We start from the raw sequence: 13,607 nt of genomic DNA, 5'->3' as shown, positions 1-13,607 counted from the left end.
TTGTAATTAACCATCAAATCTTCACTTAGTTTTCATGAGCCACAAGAGCAATTTAGGTATGAAAAGCACAGTCTTGTCTTGGCCTGGCCTTGCCTTGAGATTGTTACTTGTCTGGGTTGCCTACTGCTTTCCTCTTGTCCTTCTAAAATCCATACATTTGTAAAGAACAAAATTTTTGTAACAATACCAAAAGTCTTCAATGTGGTCTCATTATTCCAAAGAAAATAAATCTTGGTGGAAGCTGCCCAGAGTTTCCCACTGTTTGGGAAAGGGGAAGCAAAAGGATCCTTTTTCTGGGCTTGACAGACCATGCCTATGACCTATTCTGACAGTTCTTTATTTCCTAGAAGGAGGAGGTTGATTTCAGTATCGCTCTTGCCTTACATAGCACAAGAACTTTGTGCTGTCAAACTGGATATCTTTTCTGAACATAATAGTATCACTGAACTGATGAGAATGGACTCGTGCCCTGACAGAGCAATCTCAGTGGGTGGTTGTTTTCCACCTCTTGCCCCTTTCCTTCCAGAAATCTTTGCTAAAATTTTAGTCGTGGGATTTGTGGTAAGAAAGGTGGACAATATAGAAAGAATGAATATCAGAATAATAGTACGTGTGTGTGTGTTAATTTCACGGACCTGTAAGAAGATGACCACAATTGGGGAAATTTTTTTTTAAAAGGAGCCACAAGAAGAATCACCTTGGGGTTCCTTAACAGCTTATTGGGGGCTCCTCAGTGAGAAAATTAGTAATGACAGACAGGTTTTCCTGAGAGAGAGAGACTGCCCACCATTCTTGCACTGTGCAACTATGTGTGTGTGTGTGTGTGTGTAGGCATATAATTCAAGATGTGTGTGTGAGAGAGAGAGAGAGAGAAGGCATATCATTCAAGCAGGGCAAGGCTGAGATTCGACAGTCCTGACCATGCCTGAATGATGAACGGTTCATGCACTCTAGAATATGCCCTGGAACCATCTATGACAGGCGTCCCCAAACTGCAGCCCTCCAGCTGTTGCTGAACTACAACTCCCAGCATACCCAGCCAGAAAAAATTGTGTCTAGGGATGCTGGGAGCTGTAGTTCAGCAACATCTGGAGGGCCGCAGTTTGGGGAAGCCTGATCTATGACATGGAGGTGTTGAGATGAATACGCAGAGCTCCTTAGCAGACAATCTGATGTAGAAAGGGATTATCTCAAGGTAGAAAGTTTGGAAACCCCTGGCTCGGAACAAATCTGTAAGGTCAAGGCTGTTCTCACGTGCAGCCTAACCCAGCCTAGGGAAGCATGGCCTGAGGGAGGCACCGCGTGAAAACTGCCGGGATTGGGTCCAGTCCCAGCAAGGCAGCACTGCCTAGTTCCGCTTTCAAACCTGGCTCTTGGTCAGGGTTTAGGCATGCAGTGTGGATCGTCTGGGAGCACAGGCTATGCTCCCAGCAACATTGGAGCAGTTGTCAGGGGAAAGGTCAGCTTAAGCAGCCTCCCCCTCCCACCACCTACCCACTTCCCCGCCTGCCCGGTCATGTGAATGACCTTGTAATGTTCCTATTCCTATATTGTAGATGAAGAGTATTGAGACTGATGTGCCTAAGTCACTACTGGGTTCATGGCATGAGGTGAAATTTCAACTAGTGGCTTTCTACCCTATAGTATCATTATTCTTTCCTGAATTACAATTGCTGAGTTATGGGTTATTTTGGCCTCTGTGGCAGCATTGCTAAGCGTGGTTTATGGTTATTGTGGATAACAGACTGAATAGGAGGCCACAGTGTGATGCTGTGGTCCAGAGTGACTGTACTATTGTGCTGGTTCACATTTACTAGACTAGAGCATCTAGGACAGCAGCAGTCTACCTTCCAATGAGTGCTGTCCTTTCCCTTTTGATCCATTTCAGCATCTAGTTGTTGGAGGCATACGACCTCTGGACATGCAGGGTTGCATGCCCAGCTGACCTGGTTAATAACAACTGGTAGACCTTTTAAAAGACCCATCTATGACTGTGGCCATTGCAACATCTTCTAGCAATGAGTTCTATAAGTAGACTGTGAAGATAGCATCTTGAAGAAGCGGCTACATTACGTATTTGTAATACACATGATCCGTTTTTGTGGATGACTTCCAAATCCCTTGCATTATGAAAATACTCAAGGCTCCAAAGTGATAGCACCAGTCTGCTCTGGACGTGTAAAGGCATCATTAGGAGTGTGGTGTTTATTTATGGGTGTTCACAGGGGAGCTTGACAGAGTTTTTGTGCATCATTGGATGGAAACTCCTGGTGAAGTTTAACCTTGAATGTTCTTGCCTACATGACATGTCACAGTGTACCACCATTTTCTGTTAGCAACAGCTGCCACAAGGCCTTAAAAACTCTTATCACTTGGATCTCGGTGAAGGTAAGGAGAAGAGTCTGGAGTCAATGACCAGTCTTTTTTAAAAGGAGTGGCAAGCCCTCTGCGGGAGATGACACTTGTACAAGTTCTATCTGTATGTAGTGCTTCAGGAGACAAAGCGAGAGAGAGAAGCCAGGAAGGGCGGCAAGCAAAAATTATCAACTGAGTCACCACTGATAATGCGCTTGCTGCTCTCGTCTTTGGCAGAGTCTAAAGCGGTATTAAGTGTGCTGTTCAGGGAGAGCATCAGTGGAATGCTAATCATGTTAAAATGGCATGACTAGCAGGAAAGGAGAGAAAAATGCTCGCTCTCAACTCCAGATGGCTTGAAAAGCGCAACCCACGGCTGTTGAGAGATGCTCAATTAGCAATTGCTCCTTTTAATCAGTAGTGGTGTTGAGTTGCACAGCCTGAGGAGGCTTTTGAGGTGCCCACGGCAGCTAACTGTGGCATCTTATGGTTTTGCAAACATTGCATTTACGCTAATAAATAATATCCTAATGTGTCACGGTTTGAATTCCCACTCCCTGCATTTGTCTGTTGTCCTGATCCATCTCTTAAGATGTCCCTTTGCTCATTAGAGCAGCCGCCATGCTCAGCTTGGCCGCTCCTCCCCCCACCCCCAGCTCCCTGCCAGAAATGGCAGCAGATCAGGGGGGAAGTCCTTTAATCCAGTGGCAATTGCCCAGACGATCTCCGGCCATGGTTAAGCAAACCACAGGTTCACATAACTTTGGCTAAATGCTGGGTTTAAAAGTTGGGCTTGGTGCGGGACAGTGCCAGGAGCAATCTCTGCTCCCGGCGCTTCTCTTGCGCAGGCTAACCCAGGCTAGGGTGCGCATGTGAACACGCTTCAAGATTGCAGCAGGCATTCCCATGCATTCACTTCCACAAGGACTAAATTATATAGGCAAGTCCTCATTCCAGTCTTGAATTGAATTGTAGGCATACGTACACTATAGGATTGTGGCATACATACCTTCCTCACTATAAAAGGATACATCTAAGTTAAACCTTTCTGAAAGTGAGATTCTCTTTTTTCCTCTGGGGGTTTCCCTTTCCATGTAGAATTTTGTCTCCTTTTTCACTAATGGTATAACTTAGTCTTTTGCAGAACGTATAAGTATTGCTAATAACTACAATGGTGTTTGGAGGCCAAATTAGACAATATGTGGGAGAACTGAATTGTTTCTCTATTTTTATTTATTTTATTTTCTCTCTCTTTTACTAAAAATCAGCATTAGAGACTGTGATAATGAGCAGAGTGGTGGAGGAACTGCTTAAGTCTTTCCCCTCTTGCCATTTCACTCTCCCCATGCTGCATCACGCACCCCACCCCACCCCTGGCGGAAAACAGCTGTGGATATTTTTGAGCAGAAAATGGATGGTGTTTGTGACAGGAGGGAGTTAAGGACACTGTATCTTATAATGTGGGGAGGACCCTTTAAATTTCTGCCTGGTTCTTAGACAGGACACATGCATACTTCGCTAAGTCAGGTGAAATTCCATTATAGTTTATTAGGTGAGATTTACATCACTTCAACACACAAATCTGTCTTTCAGATTGGTGATCTTTAACTACAGAGAGGTACTCTAAGCCTTGCCCTGGAAGTTTCCCAGATGTGGAGGCTTTACTGCAGGAGGAAGTGGTGTAAGTTAGGACTAAAGCATATAAAGCACACATATAAGCATGTATAAGTGTAAATATGCATAAATTGGGGTTAATCTGGGCCATTCACATTGTTCCGTTTAATTGCGGTTTATTACAGTTTGTTACAGTTTTTCAAACCTTGGCTTGTTCATATGGCAGGCTTTCCCCCATCCATCCCACCAATTCCTGGTCAGTACAGTTGCAAAGGAGGTGGGGGCAGCCTGCCTCCTGATTGCTATTGGTGCATTTACCTGTGCCCAGGTAGGCAAGGTGTGAGTGTATGCACATGTGTGATTTCCAGTCATTTATTGGAATATTTATTTTTTAAAATATTTTCTCTCCCAGTACTCTTGTGGAAGTACATCTGTATGGGAGCACAATCCAGTGTTCCACATTCCATCAACTGTCATTAAGCACTGCTTCAGCTTTGGGTCTCTCACTCTTCTATTGAATTTCAAGTAAATTGGTCCATGCGTTGATTTTGATTTTTTAAAGATTAAGCCAAAATTGTACAGAGAACCTCAGCAAAAAATAACTTCCCATCTAAGAATCAGTGAATTAAAAAAAAATTAAAAACTAAGAGATGGGCTGATTTACTTGAAATCTAGTACACAGAGTCTTGCCATCCTCCACTACCTGTGTGCCAATTTTCAGCTCTCTCTGCCCAGATATTACTTCTCTCAGAATTTTTTCTGTTTTCCCCATAGACTGACTTTTTGTTTGTTTGAGATGGTGCTCTTGCGCAACTGTACTACTTCAAAAGGATTTCTGAATTGTTTTCTTCCTTTTATACTAGCAAAGTTGTGCAAGACCACCTTACTATACTGAGAGGGGGGGAGAGAGAGAGAGAGAGCGCACTCAGATAAAAGTTATTGCAGCTGAGCCAGGGGTGGGGGAATTGCTAGACCTGTGGAAAGCGGCTGTGGACACCATTTTATATTTCCACCGCCATTTCCTATTCCAATATTTTACTTTATTACAGAGCATGACAGCTACTATGGAGTTTGGATTTGCCTGTGTGGTATGTCTGTCCATTGTTCTAGTACACTGTTGGTAGTCTGAGAGCACCAGGGAAAAATAAACAAAAAAATTAATATTGCTTTGTAGACCAGGGTACAGGAGACACGTCTGCCTGGTTAGGAATTGAGAGGAGTGGCAGGCAGAGCCGACATCCCCCAACGTCACACTCAGACAGGTAGCCACACCTCCACCTCTTGTGTTATCTGCTTTATCCATGGCGTCTCTCCACATGGCTCTACAAAAATGCTGGAGTATACCACACAACTGTTTGCAACACGCCTCCATTGTATGAACCCACCCCTACCATAAGTGTTTGAAGCAGGAGTAAATTGCTGTTTAGGAAGCCTCCTGGAGACCTTCTCCACCTCACTGCATCTTTCTCCACTTACGCCAGTATTCCTTCAGTCCTTTCCTCCCAGAGGACATCCTCTGGGTTAGAACATGGTTATCCACCAGGCGTTTCCTCCTCCAGTTTTGCTGGAGTATACCACGCAACCGTTGGAACACTGGTACAAGTGGAGAAGGATGCGGAGTGGGGGAAACGTTCTCCAGGAGGTTTTCCAAACAGCTATTTCCTCCTTCTTCAAAAAACCTATGGTAGGGGTGAGTTCAGACAAGGGAGCAAGACACAGCGGGCTTTCAGAGGTAGAAAAGGCGGCGGGGGGGAGCCCACTGTGCCTGGCTGGGGGGAGGGAGGGAGGAGGAGGCCCAGCCAGGGAGGGGGGAAACGGGGCAATGCTTCCTGGCTGGGGAGAGGGGGAAATTGGGTGCCAGGCAGTTTGATGACAGTGGCGGGCACAGCAGAGACTGTGTGCCTGCCGGGGGCCTGGGGTTTGTGCGTGCACATGCGCATCTTAGAAGGAACAGTGCACCAGACCTTCCTGCCTCCCCTTCCTTTTAGTCCTCTTCCGTTTGTGCCATCTATTGATTGCTTCTGGCGACTTCTGCCAGAAGTCCTTATTCTGGGTAATTATCTTCTGTCCGGGGTCTATGTTTCTTTTCTGCCTCTCTAAGTTTATGGCTGGGAATCCCAGTGACCATGTTACAGACTGCAGTGGAATTAGCACTGGTGTTTCATGTATGTATGTGGGTCTGGGAATAAGGTATATATTTGAGGCCAGAAAAGTGAAAGTGAAAAGAGGAGTTTGGCTCTTTTCCTGCAGGAGCTCTAGTACTGCTTCCAGCTCCAGTGAGTGATGAGAAGCTTTTTATGCAGGTGTCAACAAATGACACCAGCTGGGAATGTTAATGGTTGCTCAGCAGGGCAGAACTTGTTTGCTCTCCAGCAGACCATCAAAACTGTCACTAGTGAAGGAGGTATCAGTGGGTCCCATGGAGGGTATCCCCTTGCTAGATGCACTTCTCAAAATATCTGCTTTGCATAGTCTGCCTTGGGAAGAATGAGGAAACAGAGCCCACCAATTCTAAGGAGTTAAGAGGGACTTGTTGCTGGTTTCTGCCCCCCAAGCCTCCCCACTGTCCTGTCACTAGTGAGAAGCAAGAAATGCCTCCAGGGTGCTTTCCAGACTAGATCCTACAACGGGGTCAGGACATATCTCGGAAATGTGCTTCCACACTTCTTGCATCCTGACACTGCAGTCCCTACGCAGACAGCAGGGTGCAGTTCACATTTCCAATGCCTTGCTTCGAATTTAATCACTGCGAAATAGAGCTAGGACTTCGTATATCCGGCATAAAGAAGTTGCTGTTTTGTCAGGTTGTTAGTTGCTGCGAGACTGCTCCCCCTACTGTTTACGATCCGAATGCAACTTTCCCGAACGGAGGCATTTTGCTGTTGAAGAGCAACTAGTCTGGAAAGCACCCAGGCAAGCAACTCTTGGCTCTTTCTCTCTTCTCCCTTCCGCCCAACCTAGGCCACAATGGATAACACGAAGGCAGGCAAGCTATCCAAAATGCCTGCAGATTTAAAAACTTATTGTTCTCTTATTTGTAAGGATGGAGAAGAGAGCACGTGATGATTTGAGCCTGTTCCTATTTTTCTTCAGTTGAGGGGTCAGGATCACTAATACAAAGGCTTTGGCTTGCACCATGATATGTCTATCCTTTAAAAAGAAAGGAAGAAGTTAAGCGCTGTGGGGGCAAGCAGGCCACCCAAATCTTAGCCTCCTTGTTGGAGTATGAGTTGCAGAAGCCTTTCCTGTAAGGCAAGCATGAAATCAAAGCTCATTCTCCACATGGGATCTTCATAAGTAATTTCTTTACAACCTGCAAACAGGAATAGACCCTGGATCCAAAACAATTTGCTTTCAACCTGTGCTCTTTCTCGCACTCTCTCACTCACTCATACTAAAATTTGTTGGGAAGACCTGAAAGCAATCTTCCTGGACTCAAAGAGCCTTGCTTACAACACACAGAGCATGCTTGCACTGAAAACCTGAATTGTTTTAAGTATAATGGTGCCTTCCTAAGGAACTTTGAAGCAGAAGTTCCATCTCTTGTTGGCTTTTGTTGCTATATATATCTGGCCCATTTTAGGGCCAGAAATATACAATAAAATGTTGTTTAGCAATGTTGATTTATAACTTATACTCACCCATTTAAAAAAGGGAAGAAATATAGAATATGATTAAGTGAAACCCAGCATTAGTAGTAGCCACTGAAAAAACCTGTTGATGTTGGGATCATTGTTGAGGTGAGGATAAAAACTACCCCCCTTCTCACCCCTTGGGTGTATGAAGGAAGTATGACACCAAGCAGAGCACTTGTTTTGTATTTAGGAAGTCCCAGGTTCAATTCCAAGGTTTATGCTGGTCTGGGATGGTAATAAAGATGATTGATTGATTGAATTCCCAGGTTAAACCTAGGAGGTCCCAGGTTCAATCCAGAGCCTTCAGATAGGGAGGTATAGAAATGTAATAAATAAATTTCTGGCAGCTCTAGTTTAAAAGGCTTTCCAGTAGCAGAACTGGGAAAGATGTCTGTCTGAGTTATTGGAGATGGTGTGGTGATCTTTGGGCAAGGTAGCACCCTCTAACCTGGAAGAGGCAAGGTATGCAAACCTGATAATTCTCTCCCACTGATTTTGACCATTTTGAATACTCTGTACAAAGTGAGGGTGACGCACTGTTGAGGTGGCTAACCTTTTGCAGTTTGCGAACCTGGATAATGCCTGACCTTGTCCTCCTTTAGAACCAACTCTGCTTGAAGAGCAGATAGTAGTGGGATGAATAAATCACTGCTTACTCATGATGAGGTTGCATGTTGCATTGGTAACATGGAAGATCTGATCAAGTAGTTACCCAGATCCCATGTAGTAAGACAGGTAATGCCAGAATGGAAATAACGGTGTAACCCTCTATGCTCTTTTGCTGGAGGATCACTGTGCCCTTCAGAGTTGCTGTGCAGCCTAACACAGTCTGCTTTCCTTAGCTGTGCTGAGCACTACTCTGGGTCCAAGAGGTATAGAGGGTGTATCTTCCAGTTGCTAAGAGGCCAGGTAGGACATGAAGATTTTACACGCAGAGACAGTCCTTGTTTTAATCCCTGACATCTTCAGTTAAAAAGCTTTTGGATAGCAGGGCTGGGAAAGACCTCCTAGCTGTGACCTTGAAGACCCTGCTGCCTTTTGGAGTAGATGGTCATTTGGAGTAGACTAGCTTATATAGATCCGATGTACTAAAAGGAACCTTCATATGCTGATGCTTCTCTGTGTTCACTGAGCTGCAGCTCACCATGTCCTAGGAATAATTTTGAAATGGTTGCTTTGCATTTGCACTGCATACACAGATGTGGAGTTTGTGTTAAATACATACCTGAAAGTGTCTGTGCCCATGCATGTGTGTTCATACACACAAACAGACATGCAGTGTGGTATTCTTTATTCTAGGGTGGGTGGATCTCCTTCCCTCCCTCCCTCTCTCTGCAATCAAAATAATAAATACAGAAAGTCCCTGCAGGCACTTACAACTTTGGTATTTTGAAATAAATTGAGAAAGCTGATATCCAACAGCCGATCAGTTCAGGACTTGCATTATTCTAGAAGTGATTAAACAAGGGGCTTCCCTTCCCTCCCTCCCTCCCTGCGACCTTTTTTCTTTCCTCCAGCTAAGGGTATGTATAATTTTAATAGTTTATCTGGTTTATCTGGCATTCAAAGACCCAAACCATTAATTACCAGCTGACTGGTCTAATTTTCCCTGTGTCTCTGTCGATGGCTTTGCTAGAATTCAAAGACCAACCCGGCTTTGAAAAGAGGAATAGATAAATATGGGAAAACAGCATTTGTAACCATTGGTTTTACCAGGAGAATTCAGTGATATTGGATCGGGGGGGCGGGCAGGGGAGTGTATTGGCAAGTAGTTTTAAAAGCAGGTGTTCCATGGTACCCCAACACTGCCTCTCTTTCTTCCCCCTCATTCTGTGGCTGAGCTCGCACATAGTGTGGCACCAACATACAAAGTGGATAACCAGCTCGTCTGTGACTGTCTGAACCTATGCAGAGACAGGAACTCCTGGTTCTTGTGGGGCTGAAAACTGACTTCTGTAACCAAGATTTGCTTTAATCGAATTTCCTTGTTTTTTTTAAACAGAAGCTGCCATAGTAGCGTAAAAAGGTCAGAGAGGGCCTGTGTATTCAATAGATGAACATTGCCCTCTCCCAAATTTTCCCCCACTCCAGTGAGGAAACAGGCCTTTCTGCTTCCTACTGGCAGGTGAGCTGGCTGGCAAATGGATGGTGGTGGTGACAGCAGCAGCAGCAAAAGTGGGGTTGGGGGCAAGAGTGGGGGCAAGAGCAATGGAGGGTGAGTGAGCAGGCAAGAGAGCAAGGAAGTGGCAGCGGGAGGAGCGGTGGCAGGGATGGGGCTGGAGCGAGGCCAGCAGTGCAGCTAGAGTGGGGGTGGGTGGGGAGGTTCCTGGAGTGGAACTATTACTTGCTTCAGTTCTGTCACGTAGCTGAAGTAGAGGCAGAATATCAACAGGTGCTGCTTGCACCCTCATAGGCTAGCCAAAGTAGTACCTTTTTAGTGTCTGCCTGTTACGCAGCTGCTAAATGTTCTGGGCCCTCCGGCCCTTACATAGAAGCCAGCCGCCCTTATGAGGAACAAGGTTAGAAGGTGGTAAAAGGCTTACAGGAGCACTGAGGCATACCAGTTCTGAGGTCAAACAGAAGCAGCCAGAGGTAAGAAGCAAGGCCTGTATGATCAAGGCTGTTCTTCTATTTACCTCAGCAACGTGTTAAACCAGAGGTGTCAAACTGTGGCCCCAGGGGCATGGGGACAATGGAACATCCCCACACCCAGGCGAGACGAGCGTCCCTCAGCGGCCAGGGTCTGGGGGAGCTGCCAAGGCACTCCCACGCCCAGAGCACACCCCTGCTCCTGACCCTCCCATGCCCAGCTGGAGAGTTCACTGGCTGGGAGTGCGAGGCATGTCCCTCTCCTTCCCAGCCAGCGTTTCATTGAAATGCTGGCTAGCTCAGGGCTTTCTCCTCCCTGTCTATCTCTTAGTGAGGCAGAGAGGGGGGGGAACGGAGCCAGCCAGCATTTCAATGAAATGTTGGTTGGGAAGGATCCCTAGTGGCCACTCCCCCTGCATCTGACATGGATGAAGGGGGAGTGGTCAATGCCTGGACAGGGCTATTCAGCTCCCTTGCAAAGTTTCCTCACCCCCAATAAGCAGTGGGGCAGAGAAAGGAGATCCCAGTCAGTGATTCAATCAACTGCTGACTGAGGAGGGGAAACTTTGCAAAGGGGATGAATAGCCCCATCCTGGCCAAGACCACCGCCCCCGTGTCTGATGTGCACACAGGGTGTGGCTTGGGCGTCCACGCTACTGCACATGCAATAATCAGTGAAGAAGGGAGCTTCCAGCGGGACCTTGTCCCATGGCCACCAGCGGGCTCCCTACGGACCTGTGTGGCCTGCCAGCAGCTGTTGGCCTACAACTCCCATCATCCCTGCCTACTGTCTATTATGACTGGGGACGATGAGAGTTGTAGGCCAACAACAGCTGGAGAGTCTCAGTTTGACACCTCTGAGTTAAATCATTCAACTGTAATGGCTACCCTTTCAAGACATTTCTCCTCTGGAAGGGGAGATTTCCCCAGCCAACCCCTTCACAGCTGTTTCCAGGGCAACAAAGGGCAGAAGCTGTTTACTCCCCCTCCCTTCTTTGTCTACTCACTGCTTTTTTCTGCTCACGAACATTCCAACTCTCGTAGGCATGTGCAAATGATGATACAGGGCCTTCTTTTTTCTTAATTTGTAGAAATACAAAACTTATTTATTTCAACAAACCCATGGAAGTGTGCTGTATAGAAGACAGACAGTCTAAAGAGACTTTTCCAAAATAAACAGGAGAGGAGAGGAAATAGGAGAGGAGAGCTGGTCTTGTGGTAGCAAGCATGACTTGTCCCCTTAGCTAAGCAGGGTCTGCCCTGGTTGCATATGAATGGCAGACTAGAAGTGTGAGCACTGTAAGATATCCCCCTTAGGGGATGGAGTGGCTCTGGGAAGGGCAGAAGGTTTCAAGTTCCCTCACTGGCAGCATCTCCAAGATAGGGCTGAGAGATTCCTGCCTGCAACCTTGGAGAAGCCTCTGCCAGTCTGTGTAGACAATACTGAGCTAGATAGACCAATGGTCTGACTCAGTATGTGGCAGCTTCCTATGTTCCTATGTAGCTCTGTATTGTCTACACAGAGTGGCAGAAGCTTCTCCAAGGTTGCAGGCAGGAATCTCTCTCAGCCCTATCTTGGAGATGCCAGGGAAGGAACTTGGAACCTAGATGCTCTTTCCAGAGTGGCTCCATCCCCTGAGGGGAATATCTTACAGTGTTCACATGTGGGGGCTGTAGACCTACCAGTTTGCTCTTTGAAGAGGGGGAAAGTATCAGTCAGTCAGTGCTTGCCTATTTGAAAGCAGAAAATCCCATTTTAAAGATAGGAGTGGAAAGGGCCCAATTGTGGTCTTGAGGTTTCATGTCTGCTTTTCAACTTCTCTTTTCAATCCACTTTTTCACAGATTTGATTTAAAAAACCCGAAAGTTGTTGAGCAGGTCATTCTGAGTGCAAAAAATGCCCCATTCAAGTTTGAATAGTGTAAACTGAAAGTTTTGAGAAGCCACAGAAAGTTGAGTTGGGGTAGGTGAAATAATATGACAGAATGCTGTTTTGCCTCTCCGTCCATAATACACAAGCACTCCTGTGCCTGTGTAATTTGACATCCTCCCAGGAAACACCTATTCAGGGTTGAATTCTGTCCTATGCCCTCTTTCGTGAGAATAATTAATTCAACTTCTCTGCAATTTCACTATTTACTTAACATTCCTTTTGCTCCTTTGCTATCCAACAGACGACTGTTTTCCTGGCCAGTTTCTGGTTCTGACATATTTAAAGAAATATTTATTGTTAGTCAATATTTTTTAGCAGTATGTTCCACATTTTTAAAATCATTTTTGTTACATTCATTTACATTTGTTTCATCGCAATTTGTTCTTGTCTAGCAGCACCAAGCGTTCTAGCTTCCCTCGTCTTGGCTTGGAGGCTTTTAGAGCATTGGAATCTAGATTTAAAGTTGGTAACCAACATTAGCATGATCGTATTAACTTTTTATGCCGGATAAACAATGTCATAGCACTAAATTTAAAACAAGGCATCGACATATGAACAACACCCTGGCACTTTCATCGGGACTGCGGTGTCATGACACAGGAAGTGCGGAAGCCCCCGTTGCAGGGTCTTGTCCGGAAAGCGTCCTGGTTCACAAAATCATTCAGATCTAGGTTTCAAGTTAGTAACCAACATTACATGATTGTGTGAACCAAGACAGGAGTCTCAGATTCAGGATACAAACTGACATCAGTAATTGTGGCATGAGTTCACATAATCATGTAATGTTGATTACTGACTGTTCTAATGTTGGTTACTGAATAGCTGTTCATCTGCCTTATGGAACCTCAGCCAATCCCAGTTGAGGTTTCATTGGCTGGGCTTCATTTGACTCTTATGCCTACTGAACTTGCAAGGCTCTCACCTCTTTGTAGTGAGACTCCAGCTGCATTTGGGAAGTTTCCAGGCTTACTTTAAGGTATTCCAGTTGATGCTGAGGTTGCTGTCAGGCCACTCTGACCTTTCAGAAGTGCTATTAGCTATTCCACCTTAACTCCCTCACTAGCTCACAGTTTGTCTCCAAAGAAACAATAATCCAGTTCCTGATGCCAGTGCTATGCACTCCCCATTTTCGAGGGCGAGTGCTACAGATTTAGTTTCCTTTGGGTAAGAGAGCATTGGAGACTTAAGATGCCTTGTAATATCTGTTTTATTTACAAAGATACAAGCAGGGCTCATTGAGCAGGGAGCAAAACTGCTGATTCTGCCTCAGATTTCCAAAACAATAGTGTGGATCCCCCAAATGTTTTCTACTTCAGCTGCAGTCCAGTTCTGAAATGCCTAGCTCTTTGCTTCTGTCTGTTTTTAAATTCAAAGTGCAATAACACACCATTTCTCTGTTCTTTCCACTAGCTGAAGGATTTTACCTGTCAAAGTTAAAAGAGAGATTTCCAGTTATTAGCTCAAATACAGGGAATACCAAT

At 45.5% G+C, this 13,607-nt stretch overlaps 1 protein-coding gene across 3 annotated transcripts in view; it reads left to right on the top strand.

Annotated features, from left to right (window-relative positions):
- The window catches only part of ZNF385C (zinc finger protein 385C), a 216,019-nt gene that overhangs the window by 34,662 nt on the left and 167,750 nt on the right, over nucleotides 1-13,607 (top strand). The window contains exon 1 of one of the 3 annotated variants that reach the window (XM_053265675.1): nucleotides 9,970-10,196. The exons of the other annotated variants lie outside the window; for them this stretch is intronic. The gene's annotated coding sequence lies outside the window, so the exon portion shown is untranslated. Of the gene's footprint in view, nucleotides 1-9,969; nucleotides 10,197-13,607 lie in introns of those variants that run through there. 3 annotated transcript variants of the gene reach the window in all.

Source organism: Hemicordylus capensis, chromosome 6 (genome assembly GCF_027244095.1).
Source record: "Hemicordylus capensis ecotype Gifberg chromosome 6, rHemCap1.1.pri, whole genome shotgun sequence".
Taxonomy (NCBI): domain Eukaryota; kingdom Metazoa; phylum Chordata; class Lepidosauria; order Squamata; family Cordylidae; genus Hemicordylus; species Hemicordylus capensis.
This window is presented reverse-complemented; position numbering and strand designations above follow the sequence as displayed.